This window comes from Myotis yumanensis, unplaced genomic scaffold, assembly GCF_028538775.1.
Source record: "Myotis yumanensis isolate MYYU_CA2020_CCGP unplaced genomic scaffold, mMyoYum1.0.hap1 SCAF_6, whole genome shotgun sequence".
Taxonomy (NCBI): Eukaryota; Metazoa; Chordata; class Mammalia; order Chiroptera; family Vespertilionidae; genus Myotis; species Myotis yumanensis.
In genome coordinates, this window is record NW_027223757.1 from 79,171,147 (window position 1) to 79,185,884 (window position 14,738).

The window sequence follows — 14,738 nt, forward strand, 5'->3', positions numbered from 1 at the left end:
CTGAGCTTTGGATATATTACTTGTTTTATTAACTTGCTTTTTAATTTTCCCTTTTCTTTTCTAATATTGTTCAAAATAATATTTGTTTTCTCTTACAGAGTCATTTGCTTTTCATTTTAGATTTGGTGTATTTTTTGAATATAATTTTTAGAGCAGTTTTCTAGGTTCATAGCCAAAGTGTTAATTTGTTACGATCAATGAATTGGCATTGGGAAAATCCATAGTTTACATTGAGTTCACTCTTGGTGTTGTACATTCAAAAGGTTTTGACAAAGGTATAATGACATGTATCCATTATTAGTGTCATACAAAATAGTTTCACTTCCCTCATAATTCTCTGTGCTCTGTTCACCCAGCCTTCACTTTAGCTCCTGGCAACAACTAAACTTTTTTTCTGTCTCCATAATTTTGTCTTTTCCAGAATGTTATATAGGTAGAATCACACAATATATAGTCGTTTCAGATTGGCTTCTTTGACTTAGTAATGCGCATCAAAATTCCCTCCCTACTGACTTCAGGTCAGATGGCAGAGTAGGTAAATGCTGTGCTCACCTCCCTCCCCAACCACATCAAAATTACAACTAATTTATTGAACAACCCTCCCTGAGAAACACCTGAAGGCTAGCTAAACAGAACTCCTATACCTAAGGATGTAAAGATGAAGCCATGTGGACACTGGTAGGAGGGGAGGAGATGAGAAACAGTCTGGTCTCACACCCAGGTTTAGTGGTTAAGAATCAGCAGGGATATCTCTGCTTTGGAGATTCCCACCAGGAACGAGGGGTCCCAGCCTCACACCAGGCTCCCCAGCCTGAAGCTCCATTGCCAGGGAGAGAAGTCTCCACAACAGCTGGCTGTGATAATCAGCAGGGACTCAGTCCAGCTGAGACTGAGGGCTGTTGTAGACCTAGGCATCCTCTTAAAGGGCCTGAACACGCACTCACTTGCTCACACACACTTGCCCTAAACTCCAGCCAAGGGACAGCAGTTTGAAGAGTGCCAGGGACATTTAGGGAGGAACTGAGTTTTCCTAATTATTAATAATGGTTGTTTTAAATGTTCAGTTTGATGATCTCCAAATCCCTGTCTGGCTCTGATGCTTGTTCTGTCTCTTCAAACTGTGTTGTTCTTGTTTTTTTTTCTTTTTGCCTTTTGTATGGTTTGTGATTTTTTGTTGACAGACAAGTATGATGCATTTGGGTAAAGGATCTGTGGAAATGTAGTGGGAAATAATTATTCTGTGGTCCTACGATTAAGTGTCAGAATTTTAATGAGCCTATGTATGTCCCTGGTCTGTGATCTTCACAAGTGCTTGTTTGTTTGTTTTTTGTTTGGTTTTCAACCTCCTTGGCTGGACAGGATGGACAGAGGGGGCTGAAGGTGGCATATCTCTTCCCCTATGGAAGACTAGAGCAGGCTTAGTTGAGTTATTTCCCTTCTCCCTGTCAATTAGGCTTTGATAAATCACCAAACAGGTTAGGCTCTGATGAAGTGGTTTCTCTTAAAGTCAGGCTTTGTTAAGTAGATCAAAATGTTCTGTCATATTTCAAAATGGTCACTGTCCCCAGCCTACAACCAGAAGCCCGAGGCGATTTTTCTTTATTCTTTACTGTGAGAACCTGATGGAGTACCTGGAGATAAAACTCACAAGATTGATCATGGGAACCACCCTGTGACTGGGTTCCCTGGATGCTTCATCTCTCAGGCTTATCCACACTGAGCCTCCAGCAATTCCTCAATTGCAGCAACAGTGTGGCCACCTAGGCACTGGTTTCTGTGGAGATTTTTGTTGGTGAGCTTCTGCTCTGGTAAGTTGTGATTCATGGTATCTGCCTGTCTGTCTCTGCAGTGTTGGGGGCAACAGATTGTGCCTGTGACTTAACTTCTCTAACAGACCTAAGAAGAGTTGTTTATATTTGTTCAACTTTTCATTCATTATGACAGAGTGGCAGTTTCTAAGCTCCTTACATGGTGGGCAGAAATCTGAAAATCTGGTTTTGTTTTTAAATTTATTTTAAAATTCAAACATATTATTTTTTATTTAAAAATATATTTTATTGATTTTTTACAGAGAGGAAGGGAGAGAGATAGAGAGCTAGAAACATCGATGAGAGAGAAACATCGATCAGCCGTCTCCCGCACATCTCCCACTGGGGATGTGCCCGCAACCCAGGTACATGCCCTTGACCGGAATCGAACCCAGGACCCCTCAGTCCACAGTCTGACACTCTATCCACTGAGCCAAACCGGTTTCGGCAATTCAAACATATTTTTGATTTCTTAACATACTTTTTCAGATATTATATTATGGAATCCATTCCTATTAGGGAAATAAAATGTTATATTTTAAGTCTACTAAATGTATCTCTTCTTCAAACAAAGCCAGTCCACTGTCAGTTTGCACATAGGATTATTTCCCTCAGATGATAACGGCCCCTCGGTACAGCCTAGAACTCAGTTTCAAAGTTATTTTTTTATTTCTGTAATGCCAGCTGCACCTTAAATTTCAGTTGGAATCCCCATGATTGTCTCATGTATTTTTCAGTGATTGCATGGGCTATATGAGATATCTCATATGGAAATAAATCACTCTATGTCCAAATAGTCATATTGATTTTATCTTGATAAAGCTATAGACCTTTTTTTTTTTTTCAGTAAAATTAAAACCATTGTCTTGTTTTTGTATTGACTTTGTTGTTTGTGATGTTTTGTTTCTGGTGGTTGCTCTTGTTTTTAGTTTTGATATACTAATTCATTATTTTGCTTTAGAATAAAATATATATTTAAAATTACATTGAAGGAGAAGAAAAGGAAAAGATGGTTAATACCAGGATTTACAGAGTATTAGTAAACAATAGCAATGCATTTTCTTAAAATTTTTTAATTGATTGACTTTTAGAGTGAGAGAGAGATACATAGATTTATTGTTTCACTTATTTATGCATTCATTGGTTCCTTCTTGTATGGGCCCTGACCAGAGATCCAACCCACATCCTTGGCGCATAGGGATGATGTTCTAACCATCTGAGTTAACAGGCCAGGGCTTGCGATGTATTTTCACTAATTTTTCTAAAGCCATTTTCAAGTGTCTTTTTAGAAACAAATCTCTACCCAAATATGATCTCTGAATGTGTGTGATTAAATGCTTAAGAAAAAAAAAATAATTTTAGCTTTCCTATTGGTTCCACTCGTTCTAAAATGCCTTTCTATGGTTACTAGAAAAGGAAGAAAGGAGAGCTTAAAAAGAACATGATGCCTTTCAATGCCAAATACCAGTACCAAGATAAAGTACTCATAATTCTCATAATTCTATGAGTAACCTCATGTTTTTCTAAAGGTGAGCAGAACAGATAGGTATTTTTTTAAAATCTGAAAGTATACATAATTATTTCAATAGAAAGCAATTGGCATAAGTTAATGTGTTATTTATAGTGATTGATCAGAAAGTCACAGTTTTAGAAAAACAAAATAACCTAATGATGTTAAAAATATTTTTGAAATAAGGCACTTACATTTTCTCAAAGCATTTAATTTTTGTTTACTTATTATTTTCATAAAACCTTAGAATTATTTAAACACTATTATTTCTTTAGAAGATGGATGATTTTTGTCAGTTTGTATCTGTGAAACAGGTGAAAAGAAAAAGTATGATCATTGCAGGTTAATGAAATACTTCTGGTGTGGCCACCTGAACTCAGGTGAAAGAGGGAAGGAAAGGAAGATGGAAGCAAAGGGAAGGGCACAGCGGTTCTCAACCTGTGGGTCGCGACCCCTTTGGCAGTCGAACGACCCTTTCACAGGGGTCGTCTAAGACCATCCTGCATATCAGATATTTACATTACGATTCATAACAGTAGCAACATTACAGTTATGAAGTAGCAACGAAAATAATTTTATGGTTGGGTCACAACATGAGGAAGTGTATTTAAAGGGCCAGAAGGTTGAGAACCACTGGTTTAGGAGGAGATAAGAAATTGTGACAGACCTTGGTGTCCAGTTGCACAGAGATGGGTAAGCAAGCATGAAAGGTGATGGGGAATACTTTTGATTGATAAAGTAAGGGTGATGTGGTTCAGTTGGTTGGGTGTCGCCCTGTGCACTGAAGGGTTACCCATTAGATTCCTGGTTTTGTGGGCTCGATCCCTGGTGTGGGATGTGCAGGAGACAGCCAATCGATGTTTCCCTCTCACATTAATGTTTCTCTCTCTCCCTCTCCCTTCCTCTTGCTCTAGAAATCAATAAAAAAAACTCTTTAAATAAAGTAAGGGTGGTAGGATAAAAATATTTTACTATTCACTATTTTAAGAAGCATGCATACATTAACTAGAGATTTAAATTAGATAAATAACTAATTGCTCAGAAAAAACTTTAGATCTTAGACCAGTGATGGCGAACCTTTTAAGCTTGGCGTGTCAGCATTTTGAAAAACCCTAACTTTGGTGCCGTGTCACATATAGAAATTTTTTGATATTTGCAACCATAGTAAAACAAAGATTTATATTTTTGATATTTATTTTATATATTTAAATGCCATTTAACAAAAAAAATCAACCAAAAAAATGAGTTTGCGTGTCACCTCTGACATGCATGTCATAGGTTCACCATCACTGTCTTAGACCAAGCCATCAGCAAATAAAGCCTTTAGGTGCACTGAAGGGAGATGATATGTCTTACCAGGAGGAAAAAGGCAATAAAGACTTGCCCAATGAGAAATGCCTGGTAGTAAATTCTCAGAAGCTTGGGGTTAAGAATACTTAACATCTAACAGACTAGAGGCCTCAAGGTGATGCTGAAGAATAAGGTTCTCAATGTGCTCTTGCCAGGCCAGCAGCACCCAGAAACCTGTTAGAAATGCAGATTACTGGGCGTGCACAAGACCTACTGAATCACAAACTCTGGGGGTGCATCTAGGAATCTGTGTTTTAACTAACTCTTCAAGGTTTTTATTTCAGCTAAATTTGAAATAGAATAAAGACCACTTTAAAAAGAAAATAGGAATTAGTTCTAACAACAGTCATGTCAATATCTAGTTGTTTTGGAAGAGGCAAATCATTTCAGACTCTGGCCTCAGTTATCTGGAAGGAGATATATACTCTATTTGCTCTCTGAGGTTCTTCTCTGTTCCTGATTTATATGGCTCTGAAACCCTGCTTGGTATACTTGAGACTGTTGGCTATCCTTTTCATCTACTCTTGAAAAATAGGGAAAAAATGGCCCAGGAGCTCCTAGACATATGACAAAGAGGTCTCAATTTTAGAGAAACTAAAAACAAACAAACAAAACAACAACAGAAAAACACACCCCAGAACTTTGGCTCTCCAACTATAAATTCTTTTTGTAATTTGACTTAATTCCTATATGTGAAAGCAAATTTCCCTAAACTGTAATATCTGAGAACTTAAAAAAAAAATAGAATAAAATGTAGTGAAACAGATTCTATTACTCGTTACTTTATAAAGAAAGGTGAGTCCAAAGTTCATGTCTAAAGGAAAAAATTGGGAGTTCAAAAAAATATCTGTACATTTAAGTGTTTGGTTTGGTTTGTTTGCTTTTTTTATTTTGGTTCTTTCTTTAAAGCTGTGATTTGTTTGCTTGTGCAGAGAGCAAAAACTTAGAGGGAGAGAGAAGTTTACTTTTCATTGTATTCTCTTTTGTACAGGTTAAATTGGTGCTTTGATTGTCTTTTCAATTAGGGAAAATTATCTACAATTAAGAAGAAAATGTACTTAACTGGATAGGCCTAGACATTATCCCTGCAAAAAGCCTTTCCTCAACTTCCCCTTGCCCAACCCACACATCCAGATAATACCTTTGGGGCATTTTGCTCTTTATGTAAGCCTCTTGTTTTACTCTTTAACGTTATTGGAAATTTTATTTGTTTACATGTCCATCTCTCCCAGCTCTTGAAGGTCAAAGACTACTTCTTTTCAAAGCTCTACTCAAGAGCCTAACGCATTATTTAACACATAGGAGGTTTTCATTGACAATGCTGGGTTTTATAAATTGAAAGTATAAGGCACATGATATTCAAAGATAAATGGTGAGATAGAAGCTGCACACTGACAGCAGAAGTGTAACAATGCCCCAGGACTACTTAACAGGAACTGTGTTCTCACAATCAGGAAGTTTCTTTCCTGTTAGCTGCGCATTGAGAGCAGAAATATAATAATGTCCATGAGGCTACAAAACAGGAACTTCATTCTCACAATCAGTTAAGTTTCTTTTCTTGGCCAAAGCAACAGAATATTCCATTTAACATAGATAAGACACCAGCCAGCCAGGATGTAGGGTAATCAATTATTAGAGAAAAACAGAAAGAGGAATTTCCTCTATAACGGAGGAGAAAGACACAAGACATTGATAATAAATATTCTGCATATTTTACCAGACAGAAGACAAATACATTCTTATTTTTTGTGTGTATAAAATGGAAATGCTACTAAGATATATATATATATATATATATATATATATATATATATATATTCGTTGTGTGTCTGTGTGTGTATGTGAAAACCTTAGGACACAACCACAGTGTTTGACAGAAAGTTCTGAATATGTAAGCACATAATTATTATTTTATTTTTTTAAAATATATTTTATTGCCCTAGCCAGCTTGGCTCAGTGGATAGAGAGTCAGCCTGCGGACTGAAAGGTCCCAGGTTAGATCCCAGCCAAGGGCACATGCCTGGGTTGCGGGCTCGATCCCCAGTAGGGATTGTGAAAGAGGCAGCTGATCAATGATTCTCTCTCATTGATGTTTCTATCTCTCTCTCTCCTTCTCCCTTCCTCTCTGAAATCAATAAAGAAATATATGTAAAAAATATATTTTATTGATTTTTTACAGAGAGGAAGGGAGATGCATAGAGAGTTAGAAACATTGATGAGAGAGAAACATCAATCAGCTGCATCCTGCACACCCCCTACTGGGGATGTGCCCGCAACCAAGGTACATGCCCTTGACCAGAATCGAACCTGAGACCCTTCAGTCCGCAGGCCGACGCTCTATCCACTGAGCCAAACCGGTTAGGGCAGCATGTACATTATTAATAGTAGGACAGTGGTTTATCTATACTACCACTGTTAGGGTTAAGAACATTTCACAAGGTTGGAATTCCTTTGGAAAAAATAAATATTTACAGGAAACCATATATATTAAACAAATTCGGGTAAGTGCCATACATTGCATCAAGTCCTTTGTTCACCTGCAGTCTTTCAATGTCCTTAGCTGATATTTGACCTAGGCTCTCTATTCTCACACATCTTAAATCAGGAGACTCCACTGTTATGAGAGAGAAAACCTGAAATTTGTAGATGGGACTGTAGTTTAACTTCCAACCTCTCCTATTTATTAGCTCTATAACCTTGAAATATTATTTAACTTTTCTAAGCCTCCATTCTTGTAAAATGGAGATAGTAACAGTTATCCGTAACAGAATTCAAAATTCCAAATAATACATATGAGGTTGCTCTGTAAACTGTAAAATGCTAAACAAATGTGGATGGTCAATCGCTACTTCTGGCCCTCTCGTCTCATCCATACATCTCCAGTACTTTTCAGCATCCTCTCATTTCCTGAAGACCCAACTGAGGACAAAGGAAACATTTGAAAACTGGACGACAGCATGTAGTAATTCTATCCGAAACATTTTCCGAGCAGGCAGAAGACAAGTTTCTTAACCCTACATAAGAAAGAAATTTGCCAAGGACAATATCCCTTGAGTAAATAACATGATCAGACACCACACAAAGGGATCAGCGCTAGTTACTCATAGGCACAAATCTTTAATTATAATTTGTTTTCTGTTCCCAAGCAGGGACCCAATGTTGTAATAAAAAAACAAACAAAAAAAACTTTGCTTTTGCTTAAATTTCCAATGAAGTGAACATAGGTCACTTTCAGTTTTGTGTAACTGGAAAGAAATAACAAAATCTCAGGGTAGAATGTATTCAACCAGATGCAGGCCAGACTACTTTCACTGTTGCTATGTGTTCTAGGGATAGTTATTAACCTTAGAAAGGGGAAAAATAATAACAGACAACTGCAGTTAATCCATAAGCTTCATATTAAAAGCAGATGAGGTGTTTTCCTGAATGAGGAGTAAGCAATATGGTTTTACATTCACACTGATTGGCTTCTATTGAGTCATAGATGACCTTTGAACACCAGTGAATTCTTAAAACACACATAAAAAGGTCACATGCCAAAGAGCAAGAGCCAGGTGTAGCAACTTCCATACAAACCACCAAATAATGGATTTCTTTATTCCTTGGGCCTTTATTTAAGGGGGATTAACATTTGACAAAGAGCCATATTCTTAAGAGACAATGAGCCAGCAGACCCAAACAGCCAACAGCTGACCTTTGAGAGAAGAACAGGATGAGCTGGGGAAGTACAAGCACAGGGACATTGGTTAATGGTTAACATAGATTTGCATCTCTCTGGAACACAGATGGTAACATTGTGTAGAGCTGTAACCAAGCCCCAGGGAGGAATAAACCGCCAAGTGTTACTAACCCAAGGCTATTTTGAGAGCTAAAGCTTTGGATTTACCGGTTTGGCAGTGTAGCTCTACACTTCTCAAACTAGCAGAGAATGTGATGGAATAATCATCTTCCTTCTATGTTAGTGATGGCGAACCTATGACACGCGTGTCAGAGGTGACACGCGAACTCATTTTTTGGGTTGATTTTTCTTTGTTAAATGGCATTTAAATATATAAAATAAATATCAAAAATAGAAATCTTTGTTTTACTATGGTGGCAAAGATAAAAAAATTTCTATATGTGACACGGCACCAGAGTTAAGTTACGGTTTTTCAAAATGCTGACACGCCCAGCTCAAAAGGTTCGCCATCACTGTTCTATGTCATTCACTTACTGACCCCGTATTGCCATTCTCTGCTCACCTATGTCCTCATTTCTCTTCGTGTGCTTGGGTTTTGTCCTTGCCCTCATTGGGAATGTAAATCTGCATCTCCATTCCGCTGTGTCTATTTATTCCTTCAAAGTTCAGTTCAAAATGTGTCACATTCATGAAACCCCTCTCTATTTTAGCCATCTTTTTTCCATTCATGTACTCTTTCCAATAAGCATTCTTTATTCTTTATTTGTCTTATATTGACATATACTTCATGCAGGAAAAGTGCTAAGGACCGGGGATAAATCTACACAAAAATCCAGGGTTCCAGATTATAACTGTTTGGAAGGGAAATGGTCATCTATAAAAGAAAGCTACATTTAAAATGTACTGAGCTAGAGATAGGTCCAAAATGAAATGAGGGCATAGGAAAAGTAATCAAATCTGCCTAAAGGGGCAAAGGAAGACCATATATATATATCTGAGATATATATATATATATATATATATATATCTGAGATAACAAACAATACAAGTTTAGGTGGAAGGAAGGTAGGGAAAGAGAGTGGTTCAGGAAGCAGGTGCAAAGGCATGAAGACGGGAGATGTCATTTTTCAGAGCAGTGAAGCATGCAGTGGCAGGAGTTGGACCATGGAACAGAGGAGGTATGAAAAAAGCCAAATCACGAGGAATCTCCTATCCCATGAAAAGAATTATTTATTTCAAGGGTGGATATGAAAAACATTTCATAACTAGCACAACACAGGCACTGACCTTTTCGAACGTTGCCAGGAGGACACAGCCATGCATGGCTTAGCCTTGTTTGTTGCCAGATCGTGGGAATGTTCATGCGTGTTCTGAAGGCAGGTGCCAGGGTGGTTCTGCAGTGGGCAAAAAGCACTCGAAAGGGGAAGAGCAGATTCAATTTGCCAGCTGGTATTTTTAACTACCAGTGCTTATTGGCTAAATAAGAGCGCTGTCCTTTTCCCATTATATAATTTATTATTCACATCAATGGTAGGATGGCATGCATGTATCCCATTGTTTATTCTGCTTTTTGTTGTAGTTTAAATCATGCAGAAACTTTTGCAAATTTCAAGCATGATAAGAGAACAGAAATGTATGCATCGTTACTCTGGCATCAAGGAAGAAGGAATGAGAGAAAGACAAAAATGGAGAGAGCAGGAGTAGATAGAAGGCCAGCACTATAATTCAGAAGATAAATGATGAGGCTCGAACTGTGACAGTCGTGCTGGGAAGGGAAAAGATGAGCTGCTTTAGCGATAACTTGGAGGGATAATCTGCAGTTCTAATTGGAAACAAGTAGGGGTAATGTAAATGTGGAGACAACAGTCTAGGATACATCCAAGACTTTTAGTTTGTCCTGGATTTTATATTGAATAAATGTGTCCTAGTTTTCAGCTCTTATTAAAATAACAGTATTTCTTGGTTTGTCTTGGAGGTCCCTGATATACGTAAATTATTCTTAGCAATAATTTTTGATAGTGTCCTCTTTTACTGGTAAAGTATCACAAATTAATGGTCATTCTAACCAGCTTTAGAGACTGTTCAAGTGACTCCACCCATGTATGGCTTCTCAAAGAGTTCTCAAAATATAAGATTCACTTGGAAAGCTTATTAAAAATGCTGAAATCTGAGCTGCACTTCTAGAGACTCCTATTCAGTATTTTTAGGAAGAAGAAAAACACAAAACAACATAAAACAACAGAAAAACCCATGTGGGTTTTTTTTTTTTAAATTAAGCACCCTTGCTGATTTTGATTATATCATTAGAAGCCCTATATTAACATATCCAAATGAATTCTATACCATCTATTCTTTTCTTCACAAAAGAGAGAATAAATTATACATAAAATAGGTGCTCACTAAATCATATATTGCTCTTATTGCTTGTGTGTGTGTGTGTGTGTGTGTAGAAAAATGACTTAGAGTTGAGAAACTACCCTAGAGTGTCACTAGGGAAACTGCTATGACCTGACAGCCATATAACACTCCATGGAAAACCTCAAAGACATTACAGTCATTCTCTTCTTATAGCCTGGGAAGATAAATAATGGAAAATAGAAATAGTGACATGATGGAATGAGGGAAATTCTAGAAGATAAAGAAATTTAATGGACAATGTGTGAATTGCAGGCAATTCCACACACACATTCTTTTTAGTTGACTTGAAGAAATTGGCAAGAAAAGGAAGTTCCCCTGGAGGAATTATTGAAAATTATTTTTTATGTAATTGTGACAGAAATCCCTATGGCTATCATTGTTCATTGTTCTGGATGAATAAGCACTATGTGCAATGACTACATGAACTGGAATCATTGGGAAGAACTGGGAAAGGAGGAATGTAGAGCCTTGGCTGGATAGCTCAGTTGGGGATCCTGGTCAGGGCACATATAAGAAATCTCTCTCTCTCCTCTCTCTCAAAAATCAATAAAAATACTCATCATTCAAATGTCTATCAATGCTTATATATTTTTTACAATGAGGAATGAAGAGTGTCCTTGATTGAAATCAAGGAGGAGGCTCCAATGCTAGGGAGAAAGTCTCAGAGTTTTAAATAACAAAATAACATCAGAGATGCCCCGGGAACTCTTACTTATTGCAATCTAAACCTAGGACTCCAATTAGAATGACTAGGATTTAGTAGCATCTAAGAAGGATAAGATGGGGAACCTTTCAGGCAGAATGAACAGGAAGAACAAAGGCTCTCATGTCTGGATTTCATACTATTTTTATATAAATAAAGAAATTACCTCTAGACAAAATATTACTCTCTGTAGGGTTTACTCTGATGTTTCCCTTTTCCTTTTGAGAAAAATTATCTGTACTGTTCACTGACAGAATTCTCAGAGTTGTCTACATTTTTTATTTGAAATTATATTTTTATGAAACACCTGCTTTCAAACATATTTTTTCTTAGTTTGTTAACAACCTGTAAAATTAGTAATACTATTCATGGGTAAGTGACTTAATTAGTCAAAATCAAGGGACAAGCATAACTTTAAATCCAAAAATTTGACCCACTCATCCCTCACTGCATCTCTGCCAGCCATGCTACACTAGTCTACTCCCAATAGGATGAGGAACAGCTTTGCTCTCCCTCAATGGAATTTCTAACATAAGGAATGTCAAGCATCAATAAGTTAATTTATCAGATACCCACTTAGTTATTCTGAGTACTACTGAAATCTCATTATAAAAGAAATTTGCTATGAAGTTAGAAACATCTAATCATGAAAGTCTTTATAAAATATTTGATTATTATGACCTATGAGGTATTCAGCAATAATGAAGAGGATAGAGGATGAACTAGCTATTTCTTCTATCCTTCACTCTCTTCTTTTACACAAATAAACCCTCCCTTGGTATTCATTTTGTTTATCTCTGTCTTGCTCAATATCTTTTAAGATAAAGGAAAGATGGTTAGAAATCATCTATGTTAGAAATAGATGATTGCATGGTTCCTATTTGCAACATGTCTTTATTTGTGAAATATTAAGCACACGTTCCTTGCTAAATCTAGACAAATTCTAGTAGCTTGGAGCCCAGAAAATTAATACCAACAATTATATCACTGGATTTCTACTGAAGTCTACCTTGACGACATTATTATGACAATGTTTATTAACAGAACAAAATTATGTCATTTTTAAAAGGAAATGTTCTGGGTCCAGCCGGGTATAGCTCAGTGGTTGAGCATTGATTGACCAGGAAGTCACAGTTTCAATTCTTGGTCAGGACACATGCCTGGGTTTCAGGCTTGATTCCCAGTAGGGGATATGCAGGAGTTAGCTGATCAATAATTTTCTCTCATAATTGATGTTTCTATCTCTCCCTCTCCCTCTCTGAAATCAATAAAAATACATATTTTTTAAAAGCAGGTGTGCTGGTAACATTTACATGTGTGTATTCAAATATAGATAGATAATTTTTTTTTTCTGACTTAATAATCTCATATTGCTTCCAACTGAACTTCAAAATGAAAGCATTAGGGAGGTGAAGTAAAAGCAACTACTAGTAAGAGGTGAAGTGTGATGCATGGCACAAGGAGCAAAAAGAAATCATGGAACTAAAGATGGAAAGAAATTAAATGAGCTTTAAAAAATATAGTCTTGGCTGAGATGTATCTACTCCTCACCCAATGAAACAATTTAGCCTTTCATAATTGTTCTCGATAAAAAAAAATGGCCTACAGTGTTTGTCACTCCTTTGCTCTAAAATTCTACCCAGTCTCGGCTGAATTGATATAAACAGAGCCAGTATGATTTGTTTTCATTGGAGTTGGTCTATAGGATTAAGAATGTTCTTGCCCTGCCTGGGTAGCTCAGTTGGTTCAGAGCATTGTCCCAATACACCAAGGTTATGGGTTTGATCTGGGTCAAGGCACATACAAGAAACAACCCACGAGTCTCTCTCTCTCTCTCTCTCTCTCTCTCTCTCTCTCTCTCTCTCTCTCCCCTCTCTCTCTCTTTCTCCAATAAATAAATAAATACATAAATAATACATTTAAAATGTCTTTATTTTTTTGAAGATTGTTATGATTCATTTTCTAGTATAATTTATGCCAGGACTTCAGCAAGCCATCTGTATTCCAGTGTAGCACTGAGATTTTAGTCTTTGTATATAATTTTTCTCTTTTTTAGAAGAGAAAAATATGTTTTACATATTAATGATGATCATGAAGAACTTTATAATATTTTTATTTTATTTTACTGATATTTGTATACCTAACTATGATGGCCATTGCTGTTAAATTTCATTCATTTCTTTCATTGCTATACCTTGTAATTTATTAATTTTCTATACTAGTTTTAAACTTTTAACTACTCTGACTACCTCTATGGAGTTTATTAAAATTTATTAAATCTTGCCCTGGCCAGGTGGCTCAGTTGGTTGGAGCATTGTCTCGTACACCAAAAGGTTGCAGGTTTGATTTCTGGTCAGGGCACCTACTGAGGTTTCAGGTTCCATCCCCAGTTTGGGCGAGTATAGGAGGTAACCGATCAATGTTTCTATATCACATTGATGCTACTCTCCCTCCCTCTCTCTCTCCCTTTTTCTCTAAAAATGAATAAAAACATATCCTAGGGTGAGGATTAAAAAAAAATACAATTTTATTAAACCTTGCTACTCTCTTTGCACAAATGTTTTCCACTATATTTACATTGCTTGAATATACAAAGCATAAGTCGGTTCAAATTTAGTTTAAATTGTGTCGTTTTATATTATTGCCTCATGATTCCTGAGATAGTGAGAAGGTATACTGATCCATAGTCCAGAGCCAAATGGCTTTGTTCAGGTCAAACATATAATACCTGAACAACTGGAGATAAGGCTCTAAAGTTTCCCTTGGCATTGTATTAAACTGTCACAACAAACCTATAATCAAGCCTTCCTTCAACTGCTCAATGGAAGAAAGGATAAAATCAGATATTACCGGGACTTTAAGAAAATGAGATTTCTGTGATTGACTATTATATAGGCTAAAAATGACACTCCCATCTCCCCCACAAATTATATCCATGTTCTAATCCCTGCAACCTGTAAATGTTATTATGATTTTTTTGGGGGGAAGGTCTTTGCACATGTGATTAAGTTAAGTATCTTGCAATGAGGAAATTATCTGGGCGGGCCCTCACTGTTATCACAAATGTGTGTGTGTGAGAGAGAGAGAGAGAGAGAGAGAGAGGTTACAAATAGAAAGGGGGGGGGGGAGGGTAGAGATTGCAGCGATGCAGCCACAAATCAATGAGTGTTGGCAGCCACCAAAAGCTGAGAGTCAAGGAACAGGTTCTCCTCTAGAGTCTCTGGAAAATGTGCAGCCCTGCCGACACCTTGATGTCCACCTTGTGATACT